The following is an 18,833-nucleotide window of genomic DNA, read 5'->3' as shown; positions in this document are numbered from 1 at the left end:
GATGAAAAACTGCGCGCTATAGTATGCCGTACGATATGGGCTATAGCCCACGGTCCAAAATGATGAGAAACGAGGCTAACTTTTTTTCCCAAAATTTCAACAAACATGGGCTATAACCCATCGTTTTTGTCATTTCGTCATTTTTTTCAAATCCTCAAAAATGATGAAAAACTGCGCGCTATAGTATGCCGTACGATATGGGCTATAGCCCACGGTCCAAAATGATGAGAAACGAGGCTAACTTTTTTTTTCAAAATTTCAAAAAACATGGGCTATAACCCATCGTTTTTGTCATTTCGTCATTTTTTTCAAATCCTCAAAAATGATGAAAAACTGCGCGCTGTAGTATGCCGTACGATATGGGCTATAGCCCACGGTCCAAAATGATGAGAAACGAGGCTAACTTTTTTTCCCAAAATTTCAACAAACATGGGCTATAACCCATCGTTTTTGTCATTTCGTCATTTTTTTCAAATCCTCAAAAATGATGAAAAACGGCGCGCTATAGTATGCCGTACGATATGGGCTATAGCCCACGGTCCAAAATGATGAGAAACGAGGCTAACTGTTTTTTTCAAAATTTCAAAAAACATGGGCTATAACCCATCGTTTTTGTCATTTCGTCATTTTTTCAAAATCCTCAAAAATGATGAAAAACTGCGCGCTATAGTATGCCGTACGATATGGGCTATAGCCCACGGTCCAAAATGATGAGAAACGAGGCTAACTTTTTTTTTCAAAATTTCAAAAAACATGGGCTATAACCCATCGTTTTTGTCATTTCGTCATTTTTTTCAAATCCTCAAAAATGATGAAAAACTGCGCGCTGTAGTATGCCGTACGATATGGGCTATAGCCCACGGTCCAAAATGATGAGAAACGAGGCTAACTTTTTTTCCCAAAATTTCAACAAACATGGGCTATAACCCATCGTTTTTGTCATTTCGTCATTTTTTTCAAATCCTCAAAAATGATGAAAAACGGCGCGCTATAGTATGCCGTACGATATGGGCTATAGCCCACGGTCCAAAATGATGAGAAACGAGGCTAACTTTTTTTTTCAAAATTTCAAAAAACATGGGCTATAACCCATCGTTTTTGTCATTTCGTCATTTTTTCAAAATCCTCAAAAATGATGAAAAACTGCGCGCTATAGTATGCCGTACGATATGGGCTATAGCCCACGGTCCAAAATGATGAGAAACGAGGCTAACCTTTTTTTTCAAAATTTCAAAAAACATGGGCTATAACCCATCGTTTTTGTCATTTCGTCATTTTTTTCAAATCCTCAAAAATGATGAAAAACTGCGCGCTGTAGTATGCCGTACGATATGGGCTATAGCCCACGGTCCAAAATGATGAGAAACGAGGCTAACTTTTTTTCCCAAAATTTCAACAAACATGGGCTATAACCCATCGTTTTTGTCATTTCGTCATTTTTTTCAAATCCTCAAAAATGATGAAAAACGGCGCGCTATAGTATGCCGTACGATATGGGCTATAGCCCACGGTCCAAAATGATGAGAAACGAGGCTAACTTTTTTTTTCAAAATTTCAAAAAACATGGGCTATAACCCATCGTTTTTGTCATTTCGTCATTTTTTCAAAATCCTCAAAAATGATGAAAAACTGCGCGCTATAGTATGCCGTACGATATGGGCTATAGCCCACGGTCCAAAATGATGAGAAACGAGGCTAACTTTTTTTTTCAAAATTTCAAAAAACATGGGCTATAACCCATCGTTTTTGTCATTTCGTCATTTTTTTCAAATCCTCAAAAATGATGAAAAACTGCGCGCTGTAGTATGCCGTACGATATGGGCTATAGCCCACGGTCCAAAATGATGAGAAACGAGGCTAACTTTTTTTTTCAAAATTTCAACAAACATGGGCTATAACCCATCGTTTTTGTCATTTCGTCATTTTTTCAAAATCCTCAAAAATGATGAAAAACTGCGCGCTATAGTATGCCGTACGATATGGGCTATAGCCCACGGTCCAAAATGATGAGAAACGAGGCTAACTTTTTTTTTCAAAATTTCAAAAAACATGGGCTATAACCCATCGTTTTTGTCATTTCGTCATTTTTTTAAAATCCTCAAAAATGATGAAAAACTGCGCGCTGTAGTATGCCGTACGATATGGGCTATAGCCCACGGTCCAAAATGATGAGAAACGAGGCTAACTTTTTTTTCCAAAATTTCAACAAACATGGGCTATAACCCATCGTTTTTGTCATTTCGTCATTTTTTTCAAATCCTCAAAAATGATGAAAAACTGCGCGCTATAGTATGCCGTACGATATGGGCCCACGGTCCAAAATGATGAGAAACGAGGCTAACTTTTTTTCCCAAAATTTCAACAAACATGGGCTATAACCCATCGTTTTTGTCATTTCGTCATTTTTTTCAAATCCTCAAAAATGATGAAAAACTGCGCGCTATAGTATGCCGTACGATATGGGCTATAGCCCACGGTCCAAAATGATGAGAAACGAGGCTAACTTTTTTTTTCAAAATTTCAAAAAACATGGGCTATAACCCATCGTTTTTGTCATTTCGTCATTTTTTTCAAATCCTCAAAAATGATGAAAAACTGCGCGCTGTAGTATGCCGTACGATATGGGCTATAGCCCACGGTCCAAAATGATGAGAAACGAGGCTAACTTTTTTTCCCAAAATTTCAACAAACATGGGCTATAACCCATCGTTTTTGTCATTTCGTCATTTTTTTCAAATCCTCAAAAATGATGAAAAACGGCGCGCTATAGTATGCCGTACGATATGGGCTATAGCCCACGGTCCAAAATGATGAGAAACGAGGCTAACTTTTTTTTTCAAAATTTCAAAAAACATGGGCTATAACCCATCGTTTTTGTCATTTCGTCATTTTTTCAAAATCCTCAAAAATGATGAAAAACTGCGCGCTATAGTATGCCGTACGATATGGGCTATAGCCCACGGTCCAAAATGATGAGAAACGAGGCTAACTTTTTTTTTCAAAATTTCAAAAAACATGGGCTATAACCCATCGTTTTTGTCATTTCGTCATTTTTTTCAAATCCTCAAAAATGATGAAAAACTGCGCGCTGTAGTATGCCGTACGATATGGGCTATAGCCCACGGTCCAAAATGATGAGAAACGAGGCTAACTTTTTTTCCCAAAATTTCAACAAACATGGGCTATAACCCATCGTTTTTGTCATTTCGTCATCTTTTTTCAAATCCTCAAAAATGATGAAAAACGGCGCGCTATAGTATGCCGTACGATATGGGCTATAGCCCACGGTCCAAAATGATGAGAAACGAGGCTAACTTTTTTTTTCAAAATTTCAAAAAACATGGGCTATAACCCATCGTTTTTGTCATTTCGTCATTTTTTCAAAATCCTCAAAAATGATGAAAAACTGCGCGCTATAGTATGCCGTACGATATGGGCTATAGCCCACGGTCCAAAATGATGAGAAACGAGGCTAACTTTTTTTTTCAAAATTTCAAAAAACATGGGCTATAACCCATCGTTTTTGTCATTTCGTCATTTTTTTCAAATCCTCAAAAATGATGAAAAACTGCGCGCTGTAGTATGCCGTACGATATGGGCTATAGCCCACGGTCCAAAATGATGAGAAACGAGGCTAACTTTTTTTCCCAAAATTTCAACAAACATGGGCTATAACCCATCGTTTTTGTCATTTCGTCATTTTTTTCAAATCCTCAAAAATGATGAAAAACGGCGCGCTATAGTATGCCGTACGATATGGGCTATAGCCCACGGCCAAAAATGATGAGAAACGAGGCTAACTTTTTTTTTCAAAATTTCAAAAAACATGGGCTATAACCCATCGTTTTTGTCATTTCGTCATTTTTTCAAAATCCTCAAAAATGATGAAAAACTGCGCGCTATAGTATGCCGTACGATATGGGCTATAGCCCACGGTCCAAAATGATGAGAAACGAGGCTAACTTTTTTTTTCAAAATTTCAAAAAACATGGGCTATAACCCATCGTTTTTGTCATTTCGTCATTTTTTTCAAATCCTCAAAAATGATGAAAAACTGCGCGCTGTAGTATGCCGTACGATATGGGCTATAGCCCACGGTCCAAAATGATGAGAAACGAGGCTAACTTTTTTTTTCAAAATTTCAACAAACATGGGCTATAACCCATCGTTTTTGTCATTTCGTCATTTTTTTCAAATCCTCAAAAATGATGAAAAACGGCGCGCTATAGTATGCCGTACGATATGGGCTATAGCCCACGGTCCAAAATGATGAGAAACGAGGCTAACTTTTTTTTTCAAAATTTCAAAAAACATGGGCTATAACCCATCGTTTTTGTCATTTCGTCATTTTTTCAAAATCCTCAAAAATGATGAAAAACTGCGCGCTATAGTATGCCGTACGATATGGGCTATAGCCCACGGTCCAAAATGATGAGAAACGAGGCTAACTTTTTTTTTCAAAATTTCAAAAAACATGGGCTATAACCCATCGTTTTTGTCATTTCGTCATTTTTTTCAAATCCTCAAAAATGATGAAAAACTGCGCGCTGTAGTATGCCGTACGATATGGGCTATAGCCCATGGTCCAAAATGATGAGAAACGAGGCTAACTTTTTTTTTCAAAATTTCAACAAACATGGGCTATAACCCATCGTTTTTGTCATTTCGTCATTTTTTTCAAATCCTCAAAAATGATGAAAAACGGCGCGCTATAGTATGCCGTACGATATGGGCTATAGCCCACGGTCCAAAAGATGAGAAACGAGGCTAACTTTTTTTTTCAAAATTTCAAAAAACATGGGCTATAACCCATCGTTTTTGTCATTTCGTAATTTTTTTCAAATCCTCAAAAATGATGAAAAACTGCGCGCTATAGTATGCCGTACGATATGGGCTATAGCCCACAGTCCAAAATGATGAGAAACGAGGCTAGCTTTTTTTTTCAAAATTTCAAAAAACATGGGCTATAACCCATCGTTTTTGTCATTTCGTCATTTTTTCAAAATCCTCAAAAATGATGAAAAACTGCGCGTTATAGTTTGCCGTACGATATGGGCTATAGCCCACGGTCCAAAATGATGAGAAACGAGGCTAACTTTTTTTTTCAAAATTTCAAAAAACATGGGCTATAACCCATCGTTTTTGTCATTTCGTCATTTTTTCAAAATCCTCAAAAATGATGAAAAACTGCGCGCTATAGTATGCCGTACGATATGGGCTATAGCCCACGGTCCAAAATGATGAGAAACGAGGCTAACTTTTTTTTTCAAAATTTCAAAAAACATGGGCTATAACCCATCGTTTTTGTCATTTCGTCATTTTTTTCAAATCCTCAAAAATGATGAAAAACTGCGCGCTGTAGTATGCCGTACGATATGGGCTATAGCCCACGGTCCAAAATGATGAGAAACGAGGCTAACTTTTTTTTTCAAAATTTCAACAAACATGGGCTATAACCCATCGTTTTTGTCATTTCGTCATTTTTTTCAAATCCTCAAAAATGATGAAAAACGGCGCGCTATAGTATGCCGTACGATATGGGCTATAGCCCACGGTCCAAAATGATGAGAAACGAGGCTAACTTTTTTTTTCAAAATTTCAAAAAACATGGGCTATAACCCATCGTTTTTGTCATTTCGTCATTTTTTCAAAATCCTCAAAAATGATGAAAAACTGCGCGCTATAGTATGCCGTACGATATGGGCTATAGCCCACGGTCCAAAATGATGAGAAACGAGGCTAACTTTTTTTTTCAAAATTTCAAAAAACATGGGCTATAACCCATCGTTTTTGTCATTTCGTCATTTTTTTCAAATCCTCAAAAATGATGAAAAACTGCGCGCTGTAGTATGCCGTACGATATGGGCTATAGCCCATGGTCCAAAATGATGAGAAACGAGGCTAACTTTTTTTTTCAAAATTTCAACAAACATGGGCTATAACCCATCGTTTTTGTCATTTCGTCATTTTTTTCAAATCCTCAAAAATGATGAAAAACGGCGCGCTATAGTATGCCGTACGATATGGGCTATAGCCCACGGTCCAAAAGATGAGAAACGAGGCTAACTTTTTTTTTTCAAAATTTAAAAAAACATGGGCTATAACCCATCGTTTTTGTCATTTCGTAATTTTTTTCAAATCCTCAAAAATGATGAAAAACTGCGCGCTATAGTATGCCGTACGATATGGGCTATAGCCCACAGTCCAAAATGATGAGAAACGAGGCTAGCTTTTTTTTTCAAAATTTCAAAAAACATGGGCTATAACCCATCGTTTTTGTCATTTCGTCATTTTTTCAAAATCCTCAAAAATGATGAAAAACTGCGCGTTATAGTATGCCGTACGATATGGCCTATAGCCCACGGTCCAAAATGATGAGAAACGAGGCTAACTTTTTTTTTCAAAATTTCAAAAAACATGGGCTATAACCCATCGTTTTTGTCATTTCGTCATTTTTTTCAAATCCTCAAAAATGATGAAAAACTGCGCGCTGTAGTATGCCGTACGATATGGGCTATAGCCCACGGTCCAAAATGATGAGAAACGAGGCTAACTTTTTTTCCCAAAATTTCAACAAACATGGGCTATAACCCATCGTTTTTGTCATTTCGTCATTTTTTTCAAATCCTCAAAAATGATGAAAAACGGCGCGCTATAGTATGCCGTACGATATGGGCTATAGCCCACGGTCCAAAATGATGAGAAACGAGGCTAACTTTTTTTTTCAAAATTTCAAAAAACATGGGCTATAACCCATCGTTTTTGTCATTTCGTCATTTTTTCAAAATCCTCAAAAATGATGAAAAACTGCGCGCTATAGTATGCCGTACGATATGGGCTATAGCCCACGGTCCAAAATGATGAGAAACGAGGCTAACTTTTTTTTTCAAAATTTCAAAAAACATGGGCTATAACCCATCGTTTTTGTCATTTCGTCATTTTTTCAAAATCCTCAAAAATGATGAAAAACTGCGCGCTATAGTATGCCGTACGATATGGGCTATAGCCCACGGTCCAAAATGATGAGAAACGAGGCTAACTTTTTTTTTCAAAATTTCAAAAAACATGGGCTATAACCCATCGTTTTTGTCATTTCGTCATTTTTTTCAAATCCTCAAAAATGATGAAAAACTGCGCGCTATAGTATGCCGTACGACAGGGGTATTCAACTAGATTAGGTCGTGGGCCACAGCTGTAGAATGATTGTGTGTGGAGGGCCGCACAGCGTGCGCGTGAAGCGCGGATTTGTTTGGATTCTACAAATGCATGTTGTGTTTAAACACAAAGATGTATGTAGGCCAGGGGTCCTCAACTAAAAATGCTGAAGGTCCACAAATAATAAGTAATAATAAATACGTTTTGAATAAGACCATGGTCCAGTCTCATGCGTGCGCAAATAAAATTGCGGGTCGCGGGCCACGTGGGCCCCATGGGGTGGGGCTGCCCCCCTCGCCCCCCACCCCTAGAAACAACTATGCCTGATTACTGTCATTATGATAATCTAGCACTTTATATATCGCGCACATCATACCTGTAACTTTTTCTCTTAAAAAAAAACGTTTTTTTTTTTTTTCAATTATTATTCCAAGGGCCACTAGGGGGGCGCTCCGCGGGCCGCATTTGGCCCGCGGGCCGCCAGTTGAATAGCCCTGCCGTACGATATGGGCTATAGCCCACGGTCCAAAATGATGAGAAACGAGGCTAACTTTTTTTTTCAAAATTTCAAAAAACATGGGCTATAACCCATCGTTTTTGTCATTTCGTCATTTTTTTCAAATCCTCAACAATGATGAAAAACTGCGCGCTATAGTATGCCGTACGATATGGGCTATAGCCCACGGTCCAAAATGATGAGAAACGAGGCTAACTTTTTTTTCCAAAATTTCAACAAACATGGGCTATAACCCATCGTTTTTGTCATTTCGTCATTTTTTTCAAATCCTCAAAAATGATGAAAAACTGCGCGCTATAGTATGCCGTACGATATGGGCTATAGCCCATCGTTTTTGTCATTTCGTCATTTTTTTAAAATCCTCAAAAATGATGAAAAACGGCGCGCTGTAGTATGCCGTACGATATGGGCTATAGCCCACGGTCCAAAATGATGAGAAACGAGGCTAACTTTTTTTTTCAAAATTTCAAAAAACATGGGCTATAACCCATCGTTTTTGTCATTTCGTCATTTTTTTCAAATCCTCAAAAATGATGAAAAACTGCGCGCTATAGTATGCCGTACGACAGGGGTATTCAACTAGATTAGGTCGTGGGCCACAGCTGTAGAATGATTGTGTGTGGAGGGCCGCACAGCGTGCGCGTGAAGCGCGGATTTGTTTGGATTCTACAAATGCATGTTGTGTTTAAACACAAAGATGTATGTAGGCCAGGGGTCCTCAACTAAAAATGCTGAAGGTCCACAAATAATAAGTAATAATAAATACGTTTTGAATAAGACCATGGTCCAGTCTCATGCGTGCGCAAATAAAATTGCGGGTCGCGGGCCACGTGGGCCCCATGGGGTGGGGCTGCCCCCCTCGCCCCCCACCCCTAGAAACAACTATGCCTGATTACTGTCATTATGATAATCTAGCACTTTATATATCGCGCACATCATACCTGTAACTTTTTCTCTTAAAAAAAAACGTTTTTTTTTTTTTTCAATTATTATTCCAAGGGCCACTAGGGGGGCGCTCCGCGGGCCGCATTTGGCCCGCGGGCCGCCAGTTGAATAGCCCTGCCGTACGATATGGGCTATAGCCCACGGTCCAAAATGATGAGAAACGAGGCTAACTTTTTTTTTCAAAATTTCAAAAAACATGGGCTATAACCCATCGTTTTTGTCATTTCGTCATTTTTTTCAAATCCTCAACAATGATGAAAAACTGCGCGCTATAGTATGCCGTACGATATGGGCTATAGCCCACGGTCCAAAATGATGAGAAACGAGGCTAACTTTTTTTTCCAAAATTTCAACAAACATGGGCTATAACCCATCGTTTTTGTCATTTCGTCATTTTTTTCAAATCCTCAAAAATGATGAAAAACTGCGCGCTATAGTATGCCGTACGATATGGGCTATAGCCCATCGTTTTTGTCATTTCGTCATTTTTTTAAAATCCTCAAAAATGATGAAAAACGGCGCGCTGTAGTATGCCGTACGATATGGGCTATAGCCCACGGTCCAAAATGATGAGAAACGAGGCTAACTTTTTTTTCCAAAATTTCAACAAACATGGGCTATAACCCATCGTTTTTGTCATTTCGTCATTTTTTTCAAATCCTCAAAAATGATGAAAAACTGCGCGCTATAGTATGCCGTACGATATGGGCTATAGCCCACGGTCCAAAATGATGAGAAACGAGGCTAACTTTTTTTTTCAAAATTTCAAAAAACATGGGCTATAACCCATCGTTTTTGTCATTTCGTCATTTTTTTCAAATCCTGAAAAATGATGAAAAACTGCGCGCTATAGTATGCCGTACGATATGGGCTATAGCCCACGGTCCAAAATGATGAGAAACGAGGCTAACTTTTTTTTTCAAAATTTCAAAAAACATGGGCTATAACCCATCGTTTTTGTCATTTCGTCATTTTTTTCAAATCCTCAAAAATGATGAAAAACTGCGCGCTATAGTATGCCGTACGATATGGGCTATAGCCCACGGTCCAAAATGATGAGAAACGAGGCTAACTTTTTTTTTCAAAATTTCAAAAAACATGGGCTATAACCCATCGTTTTTGTCATTTCGTCATTTTTTTAAAATCCTCAAAAATGATGAAAAACTGCGCGCTGTAGTATGCCGTACGATATGGGCTATAGCCCACGGTCCAAAATGATGAGAAACGAGGCTAACTTTTTTTTCCAAAATTTCAACAAACATGGGCTATAACCCATCGTTTTTGTCATTTTGTCATTTTTTTCAAATCCTCAAAAATGATGAAAAACTGCGCGCTATAGTATGCCGTACGATATGGGCTATAGCCCACGGTCCAAAATGATGAGAAACGAGGCTAACTTTTTTTTTCAAAATTTCAAAAAACATGGGCTATAACCCATCATTTTTGTCATTTCGTCATTTTTTTCAAATCCTCAAAAATGATGAAAAACTGCGCGCTGTAGTATGCCGTACGATATGGGCTATAGCCCACGGTCCAAAATGATGAGAAACGAGGCTAACTTTTTTTTCCAAAATTTCAACAAACATGGGCTATAACCCATCGTTTTTGTCATTTCGTCATTTTTTTCAAATCCTCAAAAATGATGAAAAACGGCGCGCTATACGTATATCGTATATGTACGATATGGGCTATAGCCCACGGTCCAAAATGATGAGAAACGAGGCTAACTTTTTTTTTCAAAATTTCAAAAAACATGGGCTATAACCCATCGTTTTTGTCATTTCGTCATTTTTTTCAAATCCTCAAAAATGATGAAAAACTGCGCGCTATAGTATGCCGTACGATATGGGCTATAGCCCACGGTCCAAAATGATGAGAAACGAGGCTAACTTTTTTTTTCAAAATTTCAAAAAACATGGGCTATAACCCATCGTTTTTGTCATTTCGTCATTTTTTTTAAATCCTCAAAAATGATGAAAAACTGCGCGCTGTAGTATGCCGTACGATATGGGCTATAGCCCACGGTCCAAAATGATGAGAAACGAGGCTAACTTTTTTTTCCAAAATTTCAACAAACATGGGCTATAACCCATCGTTTTTGTCATTTCGTCATTTTTTTCAAATCCTCAAAAATGATGAAAAACTGCGCGCTATAGTATGCCGTACGATATGGGCTATAGCCCACGGTCCAAAATGATGAGAAACGAGGCTAACTTTTTTTCCCAAAATTTCAACAAACATGGGCTATAACCCATCGTTTTTGTCATTTCGTCATTTTTTTCAAATCCTCAAAAATGATGAAAAACTGCGCGCTATAGTATGCCGTACGATATGGGCTATAGCCCACGGTCCAAAATGATGAGAAACGAGGCTAACTTTTTTTTTCAAAATTTCAAAAAACATGGGCTATAACCCATCGTTTTTGTCATTTCGTCATTTTTTTCAAATCCTCAAAAATGATGAAAAACTGCGCGCTATAGTATGCCGTACAATATGGGCTATAGCCCACGGTCCAAAATGATGAGAAACGAGGCTAACTTTTTTTTCCAAAATTTCAACAAACATGGGCTATAACCCATCGTTTTTGTCATTTCGTCATTTTTTTCAAATCCTCAAAAATGATGAAAAACTGCGCGCTGTAGTATGCCGTACGATATGGGCTATAGCCCACGGTCCAAAATGATGAGAAACGAGGCTAACTTTTTTTTCCAAAATTTCAACAAACATGGGCTATAACCCATCGTTTTTGTCATTTCGTCATTTTTTTCAAATCCTCAAAAATGATGAAAAACGGCGCGCTATATATCGTATATGTACGATATGGGCTATAGCCCACGGTCCAAAATGATGAGAAACGAGGCTAACTTTTTTTTTCAAAATTTCAAAAAACATGGGCTATAACCCATCGTTTTTGTCATTTCGTCATTTTTTTCAAATCCTCAAAAATGATGAAAAACTGCGCGCTATAGTATGCCGTACGATATGGGCTATAGCCCACGGTCCAAAATGATGAGAAACGAGGCTAACTTTTTTTTTCAAAATTTCAAAAAACATGGGCTATAACCCATCGTTTTTGTCATTTCGTCATTTTTTTAAAATCCTCAAAAATGATGAAAAACTGCGCGCTGTAGTATGCCGTACGATATGGGCTATAGCCCACGGTCCAAAATGATGAGAAACGAGGCTAACTTTTTTTTCCAAAATTTCAACAAACATGGGCTATAACCCATCGTTTTTGTCATTTCGTCATTTTTTTCAAATCCTCAAAAATGATGAAAAACTGCGCGCTATAGTATGCCGTACGATATGGGCTATAGCCCACGGTCCAAAATGATGAGAAACGAGGCTAACTTTTTTTCCCAAAATTTCAACAAACATGGGCTATAACCCATCGTTTTTGTCATTTCGTCATTTTTTTCAAATCCTCAAAAATGATGAAAAACTGCGCGCTATAGTATGCCGTACGATATGGGCTATAGCCCACGGTCCAAAATGATGAGAAACGAGGCTAACTTTTTTTTTCAAAATTTCAAAAAACATGGGCTATAACCCATCGTTTTTGTCATTTCGTCATTTTTTTCAAATCCTCAAAAATGATGAAAAACTGCGCGCTATAGTATGCCGTACGATATGGGCTATAGCCCACGGTCCAAAATGATGAGAAACGAGGCTAACTTTTTTTTTCAAAATTTCAAAAAACATGGGATATAACTCATCGTTTTTGTCATTTCGTCATTTTTTTCAAATCCTCAAAAATTATGAAAAACTGCGCGCTGTAGTATGCCGTACGATATGGGCTATAGCCCACGGTCCAAAATGATGAGAAACGAGGCTAACTTTTTTTTCCAAAATTTCAACAAACATGGGCTATAACCCATCGTTTTTGTCATTTCGTAATTTTTTTCAAATCCTCAAAAATGATGAAAAACGGCGCGCTATAGTATGCCGTACGATATGGGCTATAGCCCACGGTCCAAAATGATGAGAAACGAGGCTAACTTTTTTTTTCAAAATTTCAAAAAACATGGGCTATAAGTATAACCCATCGTTTTTGTCATTTCGTCATTTTTTTCAAATCCTCAAAAATGATGAAAAACTGCGCTCTGTAGTATGCCGTACGATATGGGCTATAGCCCACGGTCCAAAATGATGAGAAACGAGGCTAACTTTTTTTCCCAAAATTTCAACAAACATGGGCTATAACCCATCGTTTTTGTCATTTCGTCATTTTTTTCAAATCCTCAAAAATGATGAAAAACGGCGCGCTATAGTATGCCGTACGAAATGGGCTATAGCCCACGGTCCAAAATGAGAAACGAGGCTAACTTTTTTTTTCAAAATTTCAACAAACATGGGCTGCCTATAACCCATCGTTGTCATTTCGTCATTTTTTTCAAATCCTCAAAAATGATGAAAAACGGCGCGCTATAGTATGCCGTACGATATGGGCTATAGCCAATGGTCCAAAATGATGAGAAACGAGGATAACTTTTTTTTTCAAAATTTCAAAAAACATGGGCTATAACCCATCATTTTGTCAAATTGCGGAATTGCGGAAATGGTAATTGCTGAAATTGCGAAAATGGAAATTGCGGAATTTGCGGATTTTTTTCCCCATTTTTTTCAAATCCTCAAAAATGATGTAAAACGGCGCGCTATAGTATGCCGTACGATATGGGCTATAGCCAATGGTCCAAAATGATGAGAAACGAGGCTAACTTTTTTTTTTCAAAATTTCAAAAAACATGGGCTATAAGTATAACCCATCGGAAATTGCAGAAATGGAAATTGCGAAATTGCGGAAATTGCGGAAATGGAAATTGCGGAAATTGCGGAAATGGTAATTGCGGAAATGTAATTGCGGAAATTGCAGAAATGGAAATTGCGGAAATTGCGGAAATGGAAATTGCGGAAATTGAAATTGCGGAAATTGCGAAATTGCGGAATTTGCTAATGTTTCTCATCCTCCGCAACACTCAATTTTTCCGGTAAATACAACACATTGAGCAGGGCACTGCAGGGAGTTGAACCCCGTTCCGGTAAACCAGAAGTACCAGTACCAGTGCCTTAGCTTTTGTGTATTCAACTATTTGGGTAACATGTGAGCTTTATCCTCTAATTCATGGGCCTGGATTTCTTTTTTCAAAATTAAAAAAAACATGGGCTATAACCCATCGTCTTTTTATTTTATATTTACACAATGAGCAGAACATAAAAATGAACCATGTACAGTAAATACAACACATTGAGCAGAGCACTGCAGGGAGTCGAACCCCATTCCGGTAAACCAGAAGTACCACAACCAGTGCCTTGGTTTTTGTTTTGTTTTACGAGGTCCATTCGTTGAAATGTAAATTTTGCATTTCAACGGTAAAGTAATTTCACATTTGACATTGTAGGCAATAATTAATAGCGGTATGCCACCAGGCCAAAGCCATGGGGAGAGAGTATGTTTTGCACTCTGAGTGTGTGTGTGCGTGTGTGTGTGTGTCCGTCAGTTTGTTAACAGCTCATCTCCAGCACCATTAACCCGGTCAATGCCAAATTTTGCACACACACTCCCTGGATGCCAACGATGAAACAACATACTATAGTATGCCCTCCGTGACCTTCCGCCATTTCACCTTTTTTTAAATCCTAAACAATGATGAAGAATCGCGCACTATAGCATGCCACTTAATGACCTTGACCAATATCAAGGACCTTGAGCAGTATAAATTACCTTCAATAAGACTAGTAAATGACCTTGACCAGTATAAATGAAAAAAACGATGGGTTATAGCCCATATCGTACGGCATACTATAGCACGCCTTTTTTCATCATTTTTGAGGATTTGAAAAAAATAAAAAAAACGATGGGTTACCCATGTTTTTAGAAATTTTGAAAAAAAAAGTTATCGTTTCTCATCATTTTGGATCATGGGTTATAGCCCATATCGTACGGCATAATATAGCACGCCGTTTTTCTTCATTTTTGAGGATTTGAAAAAAATGAAAAAAACGATGGGTTATAGCCCATGTTTTTTGAAATTTTGGAAAAAAAAGTTATCCTCGTTTCTCATCATTTTGGACCATAGGCTATAGCCCATATCGTACGGCATACTATAGCAGTAAGTTTTTTCATCATTTGAGGATTTAAAAAAAAAAGGGTTATAGCCCATGTTTTTTGAAAAAAAAAAAAGAAAAAAAAAGGTTATCCTCGTTTATCATTTTGGACCATCTAAACCACTGGATAAATCAGCAAAGACATCCGAACATTGCATATTTTATCCAAACCACCTCCGTAGATTGAGTTAGTCAGCCTGTATAATGGGAGGTGGACGGCAGCGCGTCCAAGACCATGGACTTTCGCTTTTCCGTGAATACAAAACCTTTTTGAAAGATGCAGTCCCATCAGTGTCTGAGTTGCCAGTGACTGTAGGTTGTGACCCCACACTACCATGACACTAAAATACAATCATATCCCCTTAGAGAGCACTTTATGTCCACTTACAGCATGTTACGTAGACAGCACTAGAATTGCATTTTATGTAGTCCTAACACTTTGTAGTATAGCATAGTGTATAGTTTCATTATATAAATATTCCACCGTTACGTTCTTAGCTTATGCATGTTTCATGATAACTACTTTGTGATGCATTGCCATGCTTTGATATTGCTTAATGTAAGCATGCTCTGGATTAAGAGAGTCTGCTAAATGCCTAAATTGTTTCATTCACCAGCATAGTACTAGTAAATAAAATAGATCTACAAAGGTCATTTTGGGGCATCCAATGATTTATATAATCCTCATAATGACCACATGCATGTTCTAAAAGTGTGTACAACAGATTCTTCATAGGTTAAGTTATGACCCCACCTCACCCCTGCCCACTTTGGCAGGCTGGAATGGCTTAGGGTCGACGACAGAGTACAGCATCTTGCAATGGGTCTGGTCCACAAGATTCGACACACCAAGATACCCTTACCCATGTACCTGTCTAAATACTTCCTTAATGTAAACAAAGTCCAAACCCGCAACACCAGAGGGAGTGCAACAAACCATATACAACCCAGATTTGGCACAAACAAGGGACTAAATTAATTTCGCTCCTATGCCACCAAAATGTGAAACGCCCTACCGACAGTCATTAAGACATGGGAATAAATGCCAAAACACAATGATTAGAGCGCAGCAGGGAATCGAACCCCATTCCAGTAAACCAGAAGCGCCATGCCTGTGCCTTGTTTTATTCATTACCATGAGACTGTTGTTGAAAACTGGAAGACTCACTCCACAAATACCTTAAGGAAAACTCCTAGACGTCAACTAAGAAAATATATTAATTGTATTTGTTCATGCTCATAAAGTGCTGCAAAGTGCTAAAAGTGAAAAGTGCAGCAGAAAACGTTTGGGTCATAGGCCCATCGCCAGTGCCTCGCCTACTGACCGGCGTGAATGATGAAGTTTTAACTGCAAAGAGAAGCATAAATCGCATCAATACACATCACATACCGGGCCCGTGTTCATATGGTATGTGTAAAGACGCAATGAAGCTTCACTGCACATTATAAAAGACATACATCACATCAATCCACATCACATACCTAACCCTAACCTAACCCTGCGTGCATTATGTGACGTGGGGATGACATGAAGCAGCTTTACACAAATTAGATCTGATGATATAGCAGACAATGGTCTTATGACCTAGAGATGTTTGCTGCTGCACTGTTGACTTTGAGCACTTAATGAACATAAACAATAAAATAAATAGATTGTCTTGGTCTCTGCCCAAGTAGTCGTCAGGTTTTCGTGGCGCGAGTATTTTTTCCAGCCAGTTGTCCCATGTTTCCTACATATCAATTTTAAAATAAGAAATAAGTGAATGAGAAAGAGAGTATAATTTATGCCATTTGTGGATGAGTGACATAAATTATACAAGGTGCAAATTATGCAATGGCAGCAGCATTCAGCATGCTTAATGTTCTTTGTGCCCCTGTATTTGTCAGCAATACAGCAACACTATGAACATTAGTACACAACACTATGGATGAAATCAGAACACAACAGCAATAAACAAATGTCATATGGCGTGAATGATGCGCCTACATCATTTCCCGTTCTGTACCTCACCTAAATAAAATGAGGCAGACCGACGTGAATGGCGAGCTATCCGCAATTTGCTGTGAAATAGTCACCAAAATAAAAATCACATAAATGCACATCACATACCGGCCTGTGTTCATATGTGATGTGAACTGATGGGATGATGAAATGTAAAACGATACAGTTCCAATCAATTAAGAAACTGTATGCGAGACGCGACCTGAATCACGCACCACATACACTAGTGATAGAAAGGCAAGTAGAAAGAAATTAGTTATTAAAAAATAAAATGCGATTAAAAACTCAGACCACAAAAACAAATAACTTTATTAAAGCAAAGAATAGAGGAGAGAAAAGATGAAGGCCGGGTAGAAACCTTGTACGACCAAAATGGTTACTTTTCTGGACAAAAAAAAAAAAAAAAGACCTGCGATGCAATGATATTTATTATCAATATAATAATCTGTTGTGTTTCAATGTTACCATTTAGTTACAAGCTCTTGTTGATACTTCACCGGTTCAATATATTAAAAAAATACAACAGGTTATATTAAACAAAATATTCAATAATGGATTATCTTTACATCGTGAGCTTGTAGATCGGCTATTTTTGCTACTTTAGTGTTTGACACTGTAGCTGCATGACCAAATAAGGAAGTTAATTTGCAAAAAGGTTGAACTATGGATATACAAGGTTTCTGCCCGACAGCCAAAGATAATAAACTACAATCACTTACCTTGACTAAACAAAACACACTAACGAGGAACAAAATGACACATCCACCATCATTTTGTCCCTGTTAGTTTGCACAGTAGGGGTGTAACGATACATTTTAACAGCGATACGAATCACGATACAGTAACTATTTAAAATATATGGTTTTTCTTCTTAAATAAATACCACACAAAAATGTAGTATTGATACAATAGATTAATTGCATAGCAAAACGATTCGATACCGATTATTTCCATTGCAAAACAATATATAGTCAATGTTGCCGTTTTCATTTAGATATGCTTAGATTCTTGAAATTAAATTTTTCGATGCAGTTACTATATCGTTACACCCCTAGTAAACGGTGTTGAGCAGGCTACATGCTACCATAATGATACAGACATAAATCACATACCTCCACATCACACAAAGTCCACTAGTGAAGAACTAGGGCAATAGATAGGCAAGAAGAAAGAAATTACTTATAAAAAAATAAAATAAAGCGAAATGCGATTAAAAACTCAGACAACTAAAATAGATAACTTTATTATAAGCAAAGAAAAGATGAAAGTGAAGTGCATGTATAATGTGTGTATAATGCCTAGGGTCCTAGGCATTATACACACACACACACGGTGTGAAACGATACATATAGCATTCGACAACATACGGTATGGTAGCATGTAGCCCACTTACACAAGCAGCAGGAATCAAAAGGTTAAATACTAACCTTCACTGTTAACAGCAAGCAACAGAGGAAGACATCGGTATTAGGGTACAAACTGTCAGCTTCACGTTCTGAAATGACAGGGGAAGAAATAAACACAATTTTAGTTGTCGGCCTACAGGATGACATTTTGGAAGGGCCACTACACCCCTTTGGCCAGTTTAGGATTCAAGACAGTTTCCTGGGGTTTGTATATGTGCATTACGTTTCTTTGTCATGCCATGTTCATGACCAAAAACATGCCATGAAAATGTGGTCTCACTTCCTTCCTGCATGGACTACAAATCCACACTCCATGCAGCCTCCACAAGGAGGGAAAGTGCACTAAAGCATTATAGGAATTCAGCAATCCAGTCAAACACTCTGGCCATAGCGCGCAAATTTCAAATTGTGCTTATCTACTAAAAATACTATTCACTGCTTTGCAAATTGCAGTCCCTTTAAAAATAAATAAAAGGGACAATTTTTTTAATTGTGACACGAAATGGACCTGTACCTTTGTTCCAATTGTACACAGAGTTACAGATCTGTGGTTCAATTTGTATACTCTGAATTATAATACTTTAAAAGCAAGGTCAAACATTAAAAACGTAGATGGAAATAGCAGATCTACGCGCTCAAGTTTTTAGCTTGTACATCGGCCATTTCCACTCTGCTAATTTGACTATATTCAGACCTCGGCCAT

Source organism: Protomyctophum bolini, assembly GCF_963924005.1.
Source record: "Protomyctophum bolini genome assembly, chromosome: 13".
NCBI lineage: Eukaryota > Metazoa > Chordata > Actinopteri > Myctophiformes > Myctophidae > Protomyctophum > Protomyctophum bolini.
Note: the sequence above shows the minus strand (reverse complement) of the source record.